Source organism: Pleurodeles waltl, chromosome 1_1 (genome assembly GCF_031143425.1).
Source record: "Pleurodeles waltl isolate 20211129_DDA chromosome 1_1, aPleWal1.hap1.20221129, whole genome shotgun sequence".
NCBI lineage: Eukaryota > Metazoa > Chordata > Amphibia > Caudata > Salamandridae > Pleurodeles > Pleurodeles waltl.
The window spans coordinates 103,039,897-103,059,580 of NC_090436.1; positions in this window are offsets into that span (position 1 = coordinate 103,039,897).

Genomic DNA, 19,684 nt, shown 5'->3' on the forward strand with positions numbered 1-19,684 from the left:
AAATAGCCTCAAGCAGTAGATTGCAGATTATTAATTTTAAATTCCTACTCAGGATATACTAGACTCGGGCTAGCCTGCATAAATTCAAATTGTGGACAGAGGATCTCTGCTTTCGATGTGGGGCAGAATGTGCCGATGTCTTGCACTATGCATGGGACAGCCCCATGATCATGTTCTACTGGAGGGAGGTTGAGATTTCCCTGTCCCTCAAGGTACAGACACAGTTGTCGATCACCGCACTAATGGCCCTGTTGCAATATACTGAGGATCTGGATGCGGCATTTCGTAAGCACATCTCCCTTAGCTTACTGCTCGCCAAACAATGTAGATGGGGGAGGGGGCATGCACCCAAATTAAAAGAATGGCTCAAAGATCTAACATATTGCAAAAATAAGATACAAACGTATGCAGGACTTCTACCAAGCAGCTCAAGACCTGGAGATATTTGGGGGTCCAATAGGAAGTTATATACTAAGGAATAGACTACACAACTCAACAGATACTACATGATTAGTTCTGAAAGAACAAAACGGTGTTCAACTTTATGTATGGGGATGTACTCAAGATGATGTCTGGCCTTAAAGTGCATCATATCTGGATCCTGTGGGGATGGAGGTGGCATGGACTCTTCGTGGAATATTGGGGGCAGAGAATATTATGCTCACAATATACATTGACAAGACTAATAGGGAACCGTGAACTTTAAGTGCAGTCCAGCTCATTTCAATCTGTTATCTACATATCACACACTACTGATACCCTACGTATACCATTTTGTGACCAATATGGTGCATGCGCTGTTGGATGTTTCTGTGGTGTTTTGATATATCTGCAATAAGAAACAAAAAAAAACGTGGGGCCAGCCGAGAGCTCCAGAAACTCTGGTGTGTCCAGAAAGCTTCCTTGGTGGAGTTCCATACTGGGCAGAAGGTGTGAGTACTTGATACTGTGGCTCCCAGGGCACACCAGGAGAAATGGAGTGGCTTTTATTCTATCCTTGAAAAAGAGAGTGTGGTCACCTATCTGTTTGACCTAGGCACTCCAAAGAATCCTCATAGCTTAATTCATGTGACATGTCTAAAGCTCTTCTATGACATGGCTGATGTGGCCATGCTCATGGTCACTGATGAAGATCAGGAAGAAGAGAGAGAGCTTTTCCCTGACATCATCTTCCACAGCTCCAAAGATGGATCAGTTGACAGAGTGGTCTTTCCAGACACCCTCACTTCCCAGCTGCAAGCTAACTTCAGGCACATCCTACAGCAATATGCTGAGCTCTTCTCCCTCACCCCTTATCAGATTAACTTTTGTGTCCATGATGTGGACACTGATGACCATATGCATTTCAAAAGCAAAATATACAGACAGACTGACCATTTGAAGGATAGCATCATAGCTGAAGTCAACAAGTTATTGAATTTAGGGGGAATTGACCCCTCTGATAGTCCCTGGGCCAGCCCAGTGGTCTTAGTCCCCAAACCTCATTCCAAGGGAGGTAAACCAGAGCTGAGGTTTTGTCTGAACGGTAGAGATCGTATGAAGATCAAGACAGATGCACATCCTATTCCAAGAGAAGATGAACTGATTGACAGTTTAGGGGCAGCCAAATGTTCTCAGTACTTTTGGTTTGATATCAGGATACTGGCAGATTGGTTTGACTTCTGGGGCAAAAGAAAGATCACATTCTTGATCCCAGATGGACCTTACCAGTTCATTTGGTTTAAAGAGTTGATAGAGATAAAAACAATGTCAATGCACGCCACAATATGTGTGTGCATAAAACAAACGTGCATTACTATTGTCGTTTCCACCCGATGTGACCTCCTCATCAACCTCAAGTCAGAAATACGTGGTGAGGCAAGCCCTGCGACATAGTCCTGAAGCAACTGATTGAGACAGATCACAGGAGAGGTGACACCTAGCATTTCGACAAATGATCGAACAGGAAAAACCCAGATCAGCTCCTCAGTTAGGCAGCGACACCACAATGGTCATTGGAGATTGGCCCAATAAAATACATTTGGATGGAGGTGTGCACATTCCCAAAACACCATAAAATTTAGATGCCACATGAAGTTAGTAACACTCAGAACACAACACTCAGTGAGTACTCGCTCCTCGTTCCGGAGATTTTAGCATGTTACCTACTGGCCTGAATTGTGTCTATGCAAGTTCATGACCCACCTGAGCACTTTATCAGATGGTCAGATTTTTGACTCAGTGACTAGGCTTGGATTCCTTTCTGCAAATAATACATAGAAGTGTTTTATAAACTTTCAAGAATTGTACATAAGGGCACTCAGAACTCTGTAACTTTGTGAGACAGTCATCAGACCCGAATCAGTACATCACATTCCCGGCCACACCGTTTAATTAAACCAACTGTTCCTTTTTTACCAAACACCTCTTGTCTTTAACTTTTTACGGTAAAACCACTTTTGAGCAACATTTTGGGGAGCCAGCCAGGAGAGGTTGTTTTTTCGAGCTTGACTACAGCTGAAGGAAGAGGACTTCACCAATATGGATTTACATCTGCACAACAAAAGGAGGTGAGTGCATGCCACAATTGATTGAAAGTTCTGCTGAATGAATGGGGTGGAGTTCCATCCTGAAGCCGCCATCAGTGGGTAAGAGACACCTTCTTATCCTTAGCCCCAGCATTTGGAATATGGCAAACTAGGTAGAAGCATAAAAATTTAACCTGAGCGCTCTGCCACTGACAGAAGTCTGACAATTGCACATTTCATGTGACCGAACTGAGTAGTCGCAAAGGGCCTCAGAGGCGATCCAGAAAAGGTCACCATTTTATGATACTCAACACATGGCTGGGGGAGGTGAACCTTTTATATGGTCGCTTGGGCCACTGAGCGTGACACAAATGGTATGCTTGACTCGTGGATGTGACACCGATGGTATACTTGATCCCTGAGTGTGATATAGGGATAAGGCCTCTCCGGTTGGACCACTGGGTGTGACACAGATGATACACATAGACCCTTAGTGTGATATAGGGCCAGAACCTCAATCTTATTTTTTTAGACTAAAAGGGATTCTAAGCAGTACCGGTCTCTTAAACACTGGTGGTGTCTGAAAGAAGTAAGAGGTATTATTCACTTGGACCACTGGTTGTGGCACAGATGGTGCACTGAGCCTCTGTTTGTGAAACATGGTGCAATTCGGACATTAGGGGACGATTTGGACCTTGGAGATGAGGTGTAGTTTATGCTTAACCGACAAGGGCTAGCAGTTGTCAAGTTGTTCCTTCTTCTCTGTGTAAATTGCTCCTTTCTTTGTCCCCAAGCCAATATTGACAGACTATCGGGCTCATGTAGTCCTATGTACCAAGCAGAGTCTCCCCCCTGGACTTTGGACAGCAAGTGCTAGGAGCAGGCTAAAGTGTTTTGGATGAAGTTGTCATTTTTTTTTTCCTATCACTTCTTTCTCTCTCTTCCCTTCCATATACATTGCGATTTTAAATTGATGCCTTGTTGATGTTGTGGTGCTGATAAACTATTGCAAATATATTTCATGTTGAAACGCTGTGTCTCGTTAAATGTTTATTAAATGTTTAAAAGTGCGCATGAAGAAGTTGTTAGATTTGGCATATAAATCATTATTCTATATCTGCTATTCTGCTGCTAAAATCAGGTTATAATGTTTAGAACTAACCATTGCACTTTCTTGCAGATTGTGATTCTTCATATGTACTGTTTTATGTATTGTGAAAAGTCTGTTTGATGCATCTCTGTCTGAAGTTGAGCTCACAGCCAGTAGTTATCCCTGCATAATCCCATGTACATATTTCCCCACAGTCAGAGTAGAACTTAGTGTTGTTTAGAGCTCACGAAAGTTAGAACTATCATAGTCCCTTAAAAAAGATTCCCAACCCACCATGTAGTCACCGTTAAGTCACATGCAAACTATATTCTCCATGCAGGCTAAAAAGCTAGATAAATGCTGCTGTGAATGGTACACACGAAGGCATACATGTTCCCCTAGCCAGAGGGGGGAACCTTCAACACCAACATCATAAAACACACGAGGACAAAATTCTGACGAAATTTGTAGGGTGAAAGAAGCCTAATGAGAGGCACTGTTAGAACTATGGGCCATTTTGCAATGTGGCCCCAACCTATAACCACCCAGAACCCACATTGAAGTCTTCCGCACCTCCCATTTGTAGGTATGGAGGTGCTCTCTCTGATGCCTGCCATCTTAGCTATTTGTGCACTAGGTTAAACCAAACCACTGGTTATGGGGCCCTGGGGGCTTCCTGCCAGGCAGTGAGGCACTGAGTCCAGGGCTGTGAGGCCATTAGACGAACAGGCACAGATACTTCCAGCCCTATTCTAGGTCAGTACTAGGGTTCCCCCAAATTGGACACCCCATCCGGCATGTGCAGTTGTTTAAACCTCAGCACAGTGTGGAGCATACACTCCAACCCTTCTGGTGGAGCACTCTCAGTAGAGGGGTTCATAGAGGCCCTGGACAGTGACTCTACTAATGAAGGGGAAAGGGCTTCCAACCTTCTGAAGTCTAATGGCAAGGTTGGCAACTGCTAAACCCAGACCACAGGTCACTACTGTATGACCACAAGAGAGATAATAGCGAGAGATGAGGGGAAATGCTTTGCCTATCCATTCTGCAACCTCCCAGCCGATTGGATCAAGGAGGAGAATTTGTTCAGATGGCCATGGCCAAGGGGGTGGGGCTTCTTTGAACTGGAGAACTTAGGGATGGCGGAGGACTGTATTAGATGTAGGAAAGCAAATCCCAATTGGTGAGAGCAAGTAGTAAGAAGCTGGAATGGAGCCAGGACACTACTGCAGACCCTCTGAACAGGGAACAGGCAACCCTGGTCAGAACAGCTCTAGTTTCAATAGCACAGAAGGCAGCAGGAACCAATGGCAGTATCACAGCAGAGGAGGATTTAGCATGTAGAGGTGGGTGTTGAGGAAGTCGTATAGGATGCCCCTAATGCCATGACTGAGTCACATTCCCCTCTCCATTCACAAAACCACACAGACAGCAAGGCCAATGCAAGTCAACCCCACGCCCGATGGGTGAGACCCACAACCCCACTCTCACGTGTACCAGTGACCTGACGGTCTTATGAGGAGCCCACTGTATCAATATTGATAAATAACATACCCTACAGATTCCTGATTGACACAGAGGCAACAAAGTCCTGTCTAAAGAAGGGTTCATGACTCCATGGACACGCAGGGGTTCTTAGGCATGGTAATGAGGGTTCCCTTCAGGAAACCCCTAGAGTTAGATGTGGCAGGCAACCATGTGAAGGCCAAAGTACTATCACCAGCTAATTTTCTAGGAAGAAACTTGATGGCCAAACTAAGCATGACCATTCATTTCCCAGAGGATGGGACAATGACGTGCTTGACCCCTTGGGTTTCACCGGTAAGACTCATGTCCATGATTCACCCACATTGCACAGACAGACCAGCAAGAGTGACACCCGTTGATCTGCCAGGCTTCACTAATGCCACCAACACCCTTATTACCAACACACAAGAGCTATCAGACAGGAAGCTGCAATTGCCCCATGAATTAGTGTTCCATTGGGAAGGTCATCACAATGCAGGATCCCAAGGGGAAGCACTGCTCTTCCTGCAGGCTGTCAAAATACATCCTAGATACTGGATCCTGCAAGCAACCGACAAAGCAAGTGCAGTCTGGGCATGTATCATCTTCGTCTCACCCGGCATCATTGTACAGGCGATAACTGATGACCCATTGTTTAGCTAGTACCCAAGGGCCTCAGAAATTATCTTTGTCAATTTCATCCCGGTTAGAGTAGAGTCACGGAATAGGACCCCATTACATATGGTAGTACTACAGCACAGCACAAACAAGGCTTCCTCTCAGATCACCATGGCTGTGGCCCTAATAGTTCTATGATGTAGGGCACATCAGCACTGCCAAGCCTGTAAGGATAACACTGCGAGAAGGAGCTAACCTACCCCTGGTACACCAGTGCCTGCTCTCCAAGGAAGTAGATAAAGGTATAGCACCCACAATCCAAGCTCTAATTGTTCAAGAGTTTCTCCATGTAGGAGTCTCTCCCTGCAATACGCCAATCTTCGCAGTCAAAAACATTAAGGGAGGGACCTGGCGCAGGACCTGCACCCCCTCAATGACATTATGGTCCCAGAGTTTCCAGTAGTACCCGACCCATCTGTCAAACTAACTAGCACACCCCCAGATGCCTGCAATTTTTTATGATAGATATAAAAAACATTTTCTTCAGCAACCTGCCACACTCAGACAGTCAGTATCTGACCGCATGCACCTCCCGACATTTTGATATGCAGTTCTTCCAAGGACCTGTGTCACCAGGAGACGGTATCCCTCCTGACTGCACTTCACACAAGAGGATACAAAGTGGAAAAAAGGAAAGGTGCAATGTGTCTAACCAAAGACTATCTATCTGGGCAAACTAATCTCAGAAACCGGACGGAATGTGCAGACGCTATCAGGGCTATGCCACCCCAATACAAAAAGGGTATGCAAACGTTTTAGGGCTATGCAACTATGTCTGAGAGTGGGTCTTTGAATACAGCATACTCATCACGCCCTTACTTGGGACGAGGAGGAAGGTGAAATCGAGCAATGAGGAACTAGAATGTACGCCTTATATATACAAGACTGAGATATTATCTTTCCCCGTACTAGGAACACCTGACTATAAAAAGGAATTTTTCTTATTTAGTCAGAGCGATAAGCAAGTCATGACAGCCGTCCTGACCCAAAAGTATCCCCTAGGACACAAGTCCTTTGCATATTACAGCAGGCTCTTCGACTCAGTCATGCAGGGACTTTTCCCAGCAGCAGCCACCTATCCTGTGGATGGAGCGCCGCCAAGGTGTGCAGCCCCAGGCTATACTTTGTGTGGTGGAGGTGGCGCCACCTTCTCTCCGTGTTCGTAGCAGGGTACAGGTTTAGTGGCTGGTACCCCCTGTGGGACCACTGTCTACATAGGGCGAGGGTACACACATTTGTGTAGCACCACTCAGGTCCAGCGCACAACCCGGCAGCTGATCCACCACTTTGCAGATATCCTCTACCAGAAGCAGGACTAGCTCAACCTGGTAGGCGTCGCAATACCGTGGCTCAGTCAGTAATAACTATTTTGTTCGTTCTGTTTGTGATCTACAGTGCTAACTTTTTCAGAATAGCATGCTCCTCACACTCAGAGGTAAAATACATTTCGTTTATGTAAAAACTATTATTATGTGATGCAGTTTGACCTAGGCGGGTGCTGGGTGCTACCTCATCATACTCATTGGCGCTCGCTTTGACTGATCATTTAAGAATTAATTGAAATGCAGACCATAGTGAATTAGTGATATCAGTGAGTTAGCATTCTGTGTAACTTTCTCTATGTAGCCCGTACAGTTCCAAGCAATTTCACCGTGATGTGTAGTGTTTGTATGCATCAGTGCAATACAAAAAAGGGAGAATGAACTGGTCCATCAAGGTGGGGTGGGGAGAAGAATAAGAATAGAATCAAAGATCCTCCTTTGCAATGCATTATTTCCAAATGTGGGATTTCAGAGTATGGCCAACTCACCAATAGTTGATACTAGTACCATTGAAGATCTAATTTGGATAATTAGAATGTTACTGCATTTACCTGTTTTAATAATTTTGTGGAGTATCACTAATCTATTTATTTATTTTCTTTATTTCATACATCAGCACCCAAGGACAAGAAGAGGGACCGCACAGAGGAGGGTCCTGCAAAAGCTGGTGAGGAGGCACTAACTACCAGAACCAATGCTGAGGGCTCTACTCATCCCATTAAGTCCTATTATTTCTTATTGTTATTTCCCTAACTTATACCTCTGCCCACTATTATACTACTTTTGCTGTTAGCCTGCAATATCTTTTTGTTCCTTATTTCATCTTTTTTGTAGCTGACTTTTTCCAGTCTTTACTAGTCTGTAGATTTCTTCTGCTTTATTGGTATACTTTCCCCCTCCCCTATATATCCTGTGGTACTGAAAGACTAAGAACAGATTTTAGTACTTTACTGTCTACTGTGTAGGTTGCAGGCCCAAGTGAGCTAGTATTATAAATAATATTTTCTATGCATGTTTGTTGAGAAGGCTTTATTTTTCTTGTTCAATTAACAGTTAACAAGAGAGTGGCCCAGATGCGCTGGTGGAGTTCCAGCGCATCTGGGATTCAGGGCCGGGAAACTTACCCAATCCCCATCATTTTTTGACAATATGAATATACATATACTATCACTTGTGCCCTAAGATAAATCACGCCCCTCCTATGCACAGTTTTCTCATCAATAATGTTACTGCAGATGTTGCAGTAATGTCATAGAGGATGTTATGAGTGATGTAATATGTGGGATCATTAGCCACGTATGGTCTGGGTACAAGTTAGAGTTACCTTAGGGCAACCATAACTATAACTGCTGGATTTCAATGTTTTGTGTGAGTAAAATGTGAACTATAATGTCTCTGTAACCTTTGTTTTTTGAGTGAATTTCAATGTTTATTTTAATTATTTTTCCTAACTATAATATCACTGTAACCCTTGTTTTTTTCAGTGAATTCTTATGGCTTTTTTAACATTAAGTAATATATCATTACTTTACGTTAATCCAATAACCAACACATAGAGCTTTTAACTGGCCTTCAGCCTGGGGCCAGGCTCCGTGGCCAACCACTATAAGCACCCAACCCTGTACCACACATAACCTTCAGATGTGTGCAACGGGTAGCCGCAGCCCTGCATTCAGGCCCGCCAGCCAATCTACCATAAGCACCCAACTCCACGCCATGCATGGCCTTCAGTCATGCACACCAGGATTTGGCTGCAGGCAGCCCCCCCCATTAAGCCACTCTCCCTGCCCAATTTGGACTTAGGGACCCATATCCCCTGGGACCCAGCCATTTGTTACAAAAAGGAGGAAGGCTACTTGGCCCCCCTCCATATGCTGATTTTCACCCCAGGGACCTCGTTCTCTGGAGCCTGCCAAATTATTTTAAAGGAGAGAAGGGCTGTGTGGTCCCCCTTTGTCAATCTGATTTTCGCCCCAGGGACCATATTCCTCGGCCTAGCTAATTATTAGAAGGGCCTTCTAAGGTTGATTGTAGCCCCAGTGGCCCCATCCCTAGAGCTTGGCTAATTATTAGACAGGGAAGGGGACCCTATAGCCCCCCCCTTCTCAGGCTGATTTTGGCATTGGGGACCCCATCCCCAGGGACCTGACTAATTATAAGTTAAGAAGGGAGGGAGACACTGTGGCCCACCTCCCTGGGCCGATTCTGGCCCCAGGGACCACATCTCTTGTGGCCCAGCCAATTATTAGAATGGGAGGGGGGCTGTTGGGCCCCCCTCCATGGACTGATTTTGACCAAGGGGACCCCCATCCCCCAGTGCAAAGCCATTATTAAAAGGGGGAAAGGGCCACGTGGTCCCCATACTCTGTCTGATTTTGGCCCAGGGTACCCCATCCACTGGGGTCCAGCCACTTGTACCTTGGTACCCTGCCTCCACCCAGGGCACCCAGTTTAATTTAATGGAGACCACAGGGGAAGCCTGAATGCCCCTACAGTCTCAGCTGGCTCCCCACCTTCTGCGTAAGCCAGCATTGCCATGAATGCAGGAAGCTGCAAGAAATGCAGCTCCCTGCGTGCAGGAGCAGTCCTTTCATCTGTTTCCCTGCCCATGTGACAGCAGGAATGTGAACAGATGAAAACTCTGCTCCCAGTGAGCGAGAGCAAGTTTCCCACTCCCGCTTGATGGGAGCAGAGTTAGTGTTTGCTTTCACATGGCGGGAGCTGTCAAAGCTCCCACCAACAAAAGCAAACTGCTATCTCCAAAGTGTGGGCCCCTTGGAAGATTACAGGAGCTGACCCTGGGGGGTGGCAGTCCCCAGGGCCATTAATGGCTCTAGCTGGGGATGCTGGGCAGCTCCCCTCCTTTGATATCAAAGGGCCTGCTCCAGGGAGTTGGTGGTTATAGGGGCCATATATGGCCTGGGGGGGGGCAAGCAGCCCCCCTCCCACTTCTATTTTAATTTAATGCCCTGGGGAGTCGATGATTCTTGATGCCCAGGGTGCTGTGTGGCCCTCTTCTCAATTTTCTCATTAATCCCCATGAAGGTGGTGGTCCCCAGGGGTCTAAAGAGCCACAGAAGGGGGTCCACGTGGACCACTCTATAAAAGCAGTCAAGCCCAGGAGAGATGGTGGTCCCCAGCGCTCACAAGAGACCATGAGAGAGGGTAAACACCGCCCACCACCATATGTTTGAAAAGCCCTGGGGAAGTGGTTGTCCCTGGGGTGCAAATGAGCCTTAGGAGGGAGACCTCCTTTTTTTAAAACCCTCATGCCCCTGGGACCTAACACACCCCGGGGCTAAAGGGTAAACAAGTATGGGAGACCATGTTTTTTTTCCTCACTGGGTTTGTGGATCCTCTATGAATTTCAGAAAAAAAATTCAAAAAATTATTTTCTTTGCCCAGGCAGGGCCCTTGGAGGACCATGGCACTAGGGCTGTTGGGTCAGAGTATTTCTACCCTGCCCTCTTCTTTTTAACTTTTTTTTCCTTGACTCGATTGAGGCTGCATTCCAAAATGGCTGTCAACACTTCCTGGTTGAATAGTTGGCAACCAATCAGATCTCAGCATGAGATCTCTGGGATCTGCGGAGGCTCCACGTCCCTAGATATACAAATGTGATTTTCCTTTAATTACTCTAAAACTACTGAAAGGATTTAAACCAAATAATAAAAATGATTTGTTATCCCTGACAGCCTTAGCGTGGTTTTACTCCTACTTTTTGCTTGCCTCTCAAAGTCGTTTTCACTAATATGAGGCATACTCCTCTTATAGGACAGCATTGGGAATTATTTAATGTGCTTTTAGCTGTACTTCTTGATCTGAAAGGAGTAGCTATGTCATGTTTCATATCTTTGGATGTTAATGACAAATCCTCTTTTTTGGTAAGGTAGGATTTAACATCAGTATCCTAGAAATGCCACTTTTGGAAAGTGCACATTTCTTTGCTCTTACTGTCCTGTGTGCCACAAACACAGGATGGTTAGGTGTGGCTGAGCACCCATATACACACATCTGCATTGTGGCTGGTAGGGAGTAAGATACCCCATTACACTTCAAGGGGTTAGTGGCCTGACCCCACACAAAAGACTGATAACCCCCATAGAACGTCTGACAGACAGGACTGGGTTGAAAGGGATTCTTTTGCACTTCAAACCCACTCTTTGAAATCTCTCCCACTTCAAAGGCATTTTTTGGTATAAGTATTGGGTCTGGGACCACCAAAATCAGACTTCCTGGACCTGGAAATGAGCCCCTGTCAGAAGAACTGCTGTGCTGCCCAAAGGACTTATTTGGACTTCTTTTCTGCAAGGACCGCTTCAAGGTTGTTGCCCTGCTGCCTGCTGCTCTCTGACTGGACTGTAAGGACCTTGCCTTCTCTCTAAGTGTTATTTCCAACAGCCTGTTGGCTTGCCCCCTGTTCTCCCCGAGGTCTCAGGGACATCAAAATCTTGCTACCGGATAATTGGCTTCATCCCCTGACCCAAAACTCCCTGCAAACACCAGCCCTCTGCTCTGGGAGATTTGTGCTTGCTGACTGGTGAATGCCCATCTTGGGCTCAGCACGCTTTACTCAGTCAACATCTCAGTTTGTCCAAACTGAACCGACGTTACAGACGGTGACACCATTCTCCCTTCATTGCAACCATGACTAGGTGTAAGGATGGAGAGGGTAGCTCCATTAAGCAATATCAAGACAGAGCTTGCACTATTGTTCAAACTGAACGAGGTAACAAAAGGTGACACCATTCTCTCTACATTGCAACCATGACTAGGTGTAAGGGTGGAGAGGATGGGGAGAGACAAGAAGCCACTGTAGCATGAAAATCTGCCTCTTTCCCTCCTGGACTTTCTAAACACTTGCATCCTGCTCTCTGAAGTGTGAGACAACTATGTTGGTGCTGGAGGTCTTGACAGGAATCAGTCCAGGCAACCATACTATATTCTAAAGTTCTTGCAGCGCTAAGAAAAAACAGTCAGCTAAAGTATGCCTTTCCTTTGGTGTCTCATTGCATCCCTAAGGTATTTTGACTCTCCAAACATGGGTGTTAAAACTGTTGAGTAGCCATTTTAGCTATAGTTTTATGCACATTATTTTAGCAAACTAGGCCCGCAGCTATGCATTTTAACCTAGATATATATTATTCACCTTCGTTTTTATTATTTTAACAATAGGCACATTTTACATTTGTTTTATTTTCTCTATCTTGCTGTTCTTTGCCTAGGCCAGCCCTGCGTTCTTAAACAAGACGTTTCTTTCACTCTGTGCTTTTCTCAAGGCTGCAGTAAGATAGGTTGCCGGCAAATGTTGTACACTTTGGCCCTCATTCTGACCCTGGCGGTCGGTGATAAAGCGGCGGCCAAGCCGCCAACAGGCCGGCGGTCTAAAATATGCAATTCTGACCCTGGCGGGAACCGCCAACACAGCCCGCCAACTTAACACTCCGACCGCCACAGCGGTACAAACAAACAGCGCGGCGGTTCCCGCCAACAGCCCGGCGGCAGACAAAGTACCGCCCACCCTATTACGACCCACCAATCTGCCACCTTTTCCGGGGCGGGAGCACCGCCGATAAGAACACGGCGGAAACAGACTACGAACGGGAAAACGCTCACCTCTACGCACTCCACGCGAGATTCCGGCAGTATGGAGCCAGAGTTGCAGGTCATCCCCGCACTCCTATTCCTGCTCATATACCAGGAGCACGCCCGGCGGCGCGGAAGACATCGGTGAGTACGGCACCTACGACACAGGGGAGGGAAAAGATTACCGGCACACACCCACCCACCCACACCCACTACAACACACACATCAATGCATTCCCACAGATCACTGTCACAACCCACAAACCACCCCCCTCCGAAATAATGCAAAGACCAAAAGAAGAGATCATAAACGGGCAGATATATTGAAATATGTACACCATTAATCCCAATAAATAAATAAACTATGTACAAAATATATACAGCTACTAAATGTAGTCCAACCACTGTCCGTGGATCACAGGGGTCCTGTGCAAAGGGGCAAGGCCCAGTCCCACGACAAGAACTCCACTGAGAGAACACTGCAGGGGCATCAGAAAGAAAATAGGACAGGCACCTCAGGGGGAAGGGAAGGGGGGGCACCTCAGCCACTTGAGTACACGACGCCAGATCCACGAGGGGACTCCATGACCACTGGCCCATCCTGGGGAGAGCAAAGCCACAGTCCAAACAGTCCATACAGTGGGTGGCCTGCCCACTGGGCCATCCTGGGGAGAGCAAAGCCACAGTCCATACAGTCCATACAGTGGGTGGCCTGCCCACTGGGCCATCCTGGGGAGAGCAAAGCCACAGTCCATACAGTCCATACAGTGGGTGGCCTGCCCACTGGGCCATCCTGGGGAGAGCAAAGCCACAGTCCATACAGTCCATACAGTGGGTGGCCTGCCCACTGGGCCATCCTGGGGAGAGCAAAGCCACAGTCCATACAGTCCATACAGTGGGTGGCCTGCCCACTGGGCCATCCTGGGGAGAGCAAAGCCACAGTCCATACAGTCCATACAGTGGGTGGCCTGCCCACTGGGCCATCCTGGGGAGAGCAAAGCCACAGTCCATACAGTCCATAACAGACCCCACTGCCACTGGAGGAGGCAAGTTGGCCAGAGGACATCCTGCAGCCCTGCCCGAGATAGATCCTGCCCTGCCACGTCTGCCAAAGGGCCAGCGGTTCTTGCCCTGAAGGGCCCAGTTCAGCGGTTCTTGAGACGGCGGGGCCCAGTTCAGCGGTTCTTGCCCTGAAGGGCCCAGTTCAGCGGTTCTTGAGACGGCGGGGCCCAGTTCAGCGCTTCTTTCCTTGAAGGGCCCAGTTCAGCGGTTCTTGAGACGGCGGGGCCCAGTTCAGCGGTTCTTGAGACGGCGGGGCCCAGTTCAGCGGTTCTTGAGACGGCGGGGCCCAGTTCAGCGCTTCTTGCCTTGAAGGGCCCAGTTCAGCGGTTCTTGAGACGGCGGGGCCCAGTTCAGCGCTCCTTGCCCTGAAGGGCCCAGTTCAGCGGTTCTTGAGACGGCGGGGCCCAGTTCAGCGGTTCTTGAGACGGCGGGGCCCAGTTCAGCGGTTCTGGAGACGGCGGGGCCCAGTTCAGCGGTTCTGGAGACGGCGGCCGGTCTATGGCCAACTGCTAATTGCCTGGTGGTGCCCTCCTGGGCAGCGGGGATGGTGCTCCTTCACTGCCCACCTGGGCTGTGGGTGGTGGGGCCCTCCTGGCCAGCTGGGCTGGGTCCTCCCTGGGCAGCGGCTATGGGGGTGGTGGGCTCTCCCGGGGCAGCTGTGCCGGTTCCTCCCGGGGCAGCGGCTATGGGGGTTGTGGGCTTCTCCTGGGCAGCAGGCCTGCTGCCTGACCTCTCCGACTTGCTGCCCTTGCCCTCCTTAGTCGTGGGCCTGTGGCCCTTTCCTCCCTTTGGAGCTGTGGCTGGTGACTGTCTCTGGGTGGTGTCCGGGGGGGATGTAGAAGGCGGGCTCCTGCGGCGACCCTTCCGCCTTCTGCTCCTCTTCCCAGGGGGTGGGCTGGCTGTCCCCTTGCTGCTGGGCGAAGATCCAGACATGCGGGCTGGCGGGCTCCAATACCCCTGCACCCTTGTCAAGGGGGCTGCAGGGCTGGTGGTGGCTGAGGTGCTCTTCTTACCCCGACGAGAAGGAGGGGGGGGCTCAGGGTCAGGAAAGAAGTTAGTAGTGGCGAGGAAGAGCTTCTTGGGACAATGGAGAGTGGTAGGTACAGTGGGAATGGGAGTGGAGGGAGAGGATGTGGTTGTAGGTGAGTCACGTTTGCTGTCTTTGGGTGCAGGTGCAGGAGGGATAGGCTGTCGTGAGGTGGATGGCTGTTGGGTGGGTGGGTGGCTGCGTTTGTGTGGTGTGGAAGAGGGGGTGACAGACACAGTGGGAGAGGACACAGGGGACGTGTAAATGGCAGTGGGGGTGGTGACTGCACGTGTGCGGACTGGAGTGGAGGGTGTGCTGGTGATGGAAACATTGGCTGATGGTGAGGTGAATGGAGGTGTGAGTGTAGACGTCACAGGGAGGGAGGAGGGAGACGAGGAGGTGGGGGTCACAGAGGTGGTAGTGACTGTTGGCATGTCTGCATCGGAATGTTGCGTGTGTGAATGTCTGCGTGATCTGTGGTGCTTATGTTTGGATGAGCTTCTCTTGGGTGTTGAGGTGTGTGCAGGCTGGTCTGATGGTGTGGGTGGGACAGGCAGAGGAACAGGAGACTGGGAGGAGGGAGTTAGTAGAGGCAGGCAGGAGACAGGGACAATGGCTGCCGTCAGTGCTGAGGCCAGAGCCTGGAACGATCGCTGATGGGCAGCCTGACCCGAATGAATGCCCTCCAGGTACGCATTGCTGCGATGAACCTCCCTCTCCACCCCCTGGATGGCATTCAAAAGGGTAGTCTGCCCAACAATGAGCGTTCGGAGGAGGTCAATGACCTCCTCACTGAGGGCAGCGGGGGTAACAGGGGCAGGGCCTGAGGTGCCTGGGGCGAAGGAGATGCCCGGCTTCCTGGCAGAGCGGGCACGGGGCGAACGCTGAGGGGCTGCTGGGAGGGCGGAGATGGTGCGCTGGGTGGCGGCTGTACCTGTAATGGCGGGGGGCACGGATGGTGCCACCCCCGCAAGGGAGCCCCCTTCCGAGGACGTGTCCGTGTCGCTGCAGGGTCCAGTCGTCCCCGTCGTGGAGCTCCCCTCGCCCTCCGTCTCACTGGTCCAGTCTGACTCTGTGGCATGGCCCTCCTGGGCCATGTGAGATGCAGCTCCCTCCTGCCCCGATGCCACTTCTCCTCCGCCTGATGATGCTGATGCACACAAGCACAGAAAGACAAACAAAAAGGGGGGGGGAGAGAGAAATAAAGGGATATTGAGTACATGGATCTCCGGTACAGTTAGCGGACATGACAGACACAGATGCCCCCTGCACTAACTTGCGCACTTGGGGTACGCTACGCATTCCGTGGAACATGCCCTACACGCCTAGAGTTGACAACTGCACCCATGGATGACACGGCCCAGGGATGGCTGTACTGACAAACTACTGAGGGTGGTGGCTGGGGACACAGGGGCTTACGGGGGTGCCCAGCCTACAGATATCGCCCTGGCCTAGGGGGACCCCCAGCCCTCCTCCCCCACCCAGACACCTCCACTGCACGACAACAGAGTAGATAATGCTTGTACTCACCCCCTTGTGTCTGCTGTGCTGCCCTCACGCGCCCATCCAATTCAGGGTAGGCCACCGCCAGGATCCGGAACATCAGGGGGCTCAGTTGACGGCAGGCACCCCGCCTACGTTGGGAGGCCATCCCCAGCAGAGACTCGGCGGTCTTCTTGGTCCCGCGGCGGATGTCCTCCCACCTCTTGCGGCAGTGGGTGCCCCGTCGATGGTGGACCCCCAGGGCCCGGACTTCCTTGGCGATGGCACGCCAAATCCCGATCTTCTCATGGGCGCGGACCTATGTGACACGTACAGGGAGGGAGAAATACCACGTTCAAGTTTCTCAGCATTTTCCTTTCCAGTGGCCCAACGCCCCCCATCCCCGCCAGGCCCCCCGCCATGCCCAACATGCCCCCCATCCCCACCAGGCCCCCCGCCAGGCCCCCCGCCATGCCCAACATGCCCCCCATCCCCGCCAGGCCCCCCGCCATGCCCAACATGCCCCCCATCCCCGCCAGGCCCCCCGCCATGCCCAACATGCCCCCCATCCCCGCCATGCCCCCCGCCATGCCCAACATGCCCCCCATCCCCGCCAGGCCCCCCGCCATGCCCAACATGCCCCCCATCCCCGCCAGGCCCCCCGCCAGGCCCCCCGCCAGCCCCAACATGCCCCCCATCCCCGCCAGGCCCCCAAGCCAGCCAGTGGCCCCAAATCCATATTGAATTAAACTCACTTGTTGGTCTGGAGGACCGTAGAGTAGCGCATACTGGGGGAGGACCCCATCCACAAGTTTCTCCAACTCCTCTCCAGTGAAGGCAGGGGCCCTTTCCCCAGTCGCAGCAGCCATTGTCCCTTCCAGACCGAGGTCACAGCAACACTTGCAGTATAGGTCCTCTCCTGTGAAAGTTCAAGTCGCAAGTGGATAAGTAGATAGAAAATGGCGGTCACGTCCGCGGCGGTGCGTACCGCGGCGGTGGGTCCCGCCACCGCCGGCGCCCTTCGCCATTGGCTCCTGAAACCCATAGGCTTCAATGTTAACCAATGCGGCTTCGCGCCGTGGTCTTCGCCCGCCGCCCGCCGCGGTGTGCCACGCCAGGGCATTGACCTCACATCCCATTGTCACACTTCACAGGTCAGGCAGCCGCCATTTCCAGGGCCCACATGGCTCAATTTCAACTGCGTCACACAGGCCTAGGCCTTGCATAGCCACTCAGACACGCCATTCACTGCATAGAGAATCGTATACTGTGCTAGCTGTGAGTACGTACCTGTGGGTTGCTTGACTGTGTGCTCCATGTTGTCCTTCCTAGGCACCGTCCGCTGGGTTGGGCGAGGAGACGGATGAATCCTCCCGTGTACCGACCGCTGGTGGACCTGTCGACAATGGAAGAACGCCACATTATCCTGACCTACCGTCTTAACCGTGCCACTATCCATGAACTGTGTGCCCGGCTGGAGCCCGACCTGATGTCCCCCATCCGCCAACCCACAGGGATTCCCCCTCTGGTGCAGGTCATGTCAGTACTACATTTCTTGGCAAGTGGGTCATTTCAGACAACCGTGGGAATTGCTTCCGGGATGTCTCAGCCCATGTTTTCGAAGGTGTTATCCAGAGTGTTGTCTGCCCTGATGAAATCCGTGAGGAACTACATCATTTTCCCTGAGGTGGGCGAATTGGCTACAGTGAAGGGTGATTTCTACGCCCTTGGACATATTCCCAACGTAATTGGTGCCATTGATGGGACCCATGTGGCTTTGGTTCCCCCAAGAGACAGGGAGCAGGTGTACAGGAACAGAAAAAATTACCATTCAATGAACATCCAGGTGGTGTGTTTGGCTGACCAGTACATCTCACATGTAAATGCCAAATTCCCAGGGTCAGTGCATGACGCCTACATCCTCAGGAATAGCAGCATCCCTTACGTGATGGAACAGCTACAGAGACACCGTGTATGGCTAGTGGGGGACTCTGGGTACCCCAACCTGTCGTGGCTACTGACCCCAGTAAGGAATCCCCGGACCAGGGCAGAGGAACGGTACAATGAGGCCCATGGGCGTACTAGGAGGGTGATCGAACGCACCTTTGGCCTCCTAAAGGCCAGGTTTCGCTGCCTGCATATGACAGGTGGATCCCTAATGTACTCACCTAAGAAGGTGTGTCACATCATCGTGGCCTGCTGCATGCTTCACAACCTGGCTTTGCGCCGCCAGGTGCCTTTCCTGCAGGAGGATGGTCGAGACGGTGGTGTTGTGGCAGCGGTGGAACCTGAGGAGAGTGACGAGGAGGAAGACGATGGGGCTGAAACAGACAACAGGGACAGAATCATTGAACAGTACTTCCAATAGGACACAGGTAACATTTCAAAGATAATTTAGTAAATGTTAACTACTCTCCAGCATCTCTGCTGCCTGTCTATTTGCCCCAGTGTATGATGACTGAGTTGTGGCTTTTCCCTCCCTATTTCAGATCTGGGGTCCCCACTACGAGTCCTGTGCTTCGTTTCCCCATGGACTACAGCTTTGTGGCAGCTGTTTGTTGACTTCACCATGTACAAGGACATATTTGCACTGTCATGTCAATTACAATCTATTGAAATCACAGCCAGACTCCTGATATTTTGGTGCAAAATAGGTGTTTATTGAAGTGCTCAAAATGGGATGGGTGGTTTCAAGTGGGTGGGGGCTATGGTGAAGGAATGTCCATGGCAGAGTCCAGAGTAACAGTCACACAGGTGCATTGTCCAGAGGCCTGTGGAGAGATGGAGCATGGGCAGTTCAAGGATGGACAGGGTGACAATGTGGGACAGTGGGATGACATCAGGTGGTATCCTTTGCTGGCGGGGGTCTTGACATCCTACTCTGTCTTCTTGCGAGATCTCAGGGCCCTCTTGCGGGGTGGTTCTTCTCCTGCAGGAGGTGGGGGTCTGGTGGGCTGCTGCTGTGCGGGGGCCTCCTGTCCACTAGCGCCGGCGGAGGTGGATGGCTGTTCTTGGTCCAGGCTAGTGGCAGGGGCCCTTGGGTGTTGTTCAGTGTCCGCCCTGCTGTTTACGAGGTCCTGCAGCAGCCCTACCATGGTAACCAGGGTGGTGTTGATGGCTCTGATGTCCTCCCTGTACCCCCGATAGTGTTCCTCCTGCAGCACCTGGATCTCCTGGAACCGGGCCAGTACCGTCGCCATCGTCTCCTGGGAGCGGTTGTATGCTCCCATGATGGTGGTGAGGACCTCGTGGAGAGTGGGTTCCCTGGGCCTCTCCTCCCCCCCCTGTCGCACAGCTGCCCGCCGAGTTGCCCTGTTTCCCTGGGCCTCTGCCCCCTGGCCGGTGTGCCCACTACCACTGCCCCCAGGTCCCTGTTGTTGTTGTTGGGGTGGTGGGTTATCCTGGGTGCCCTGTAGTGGTAGAC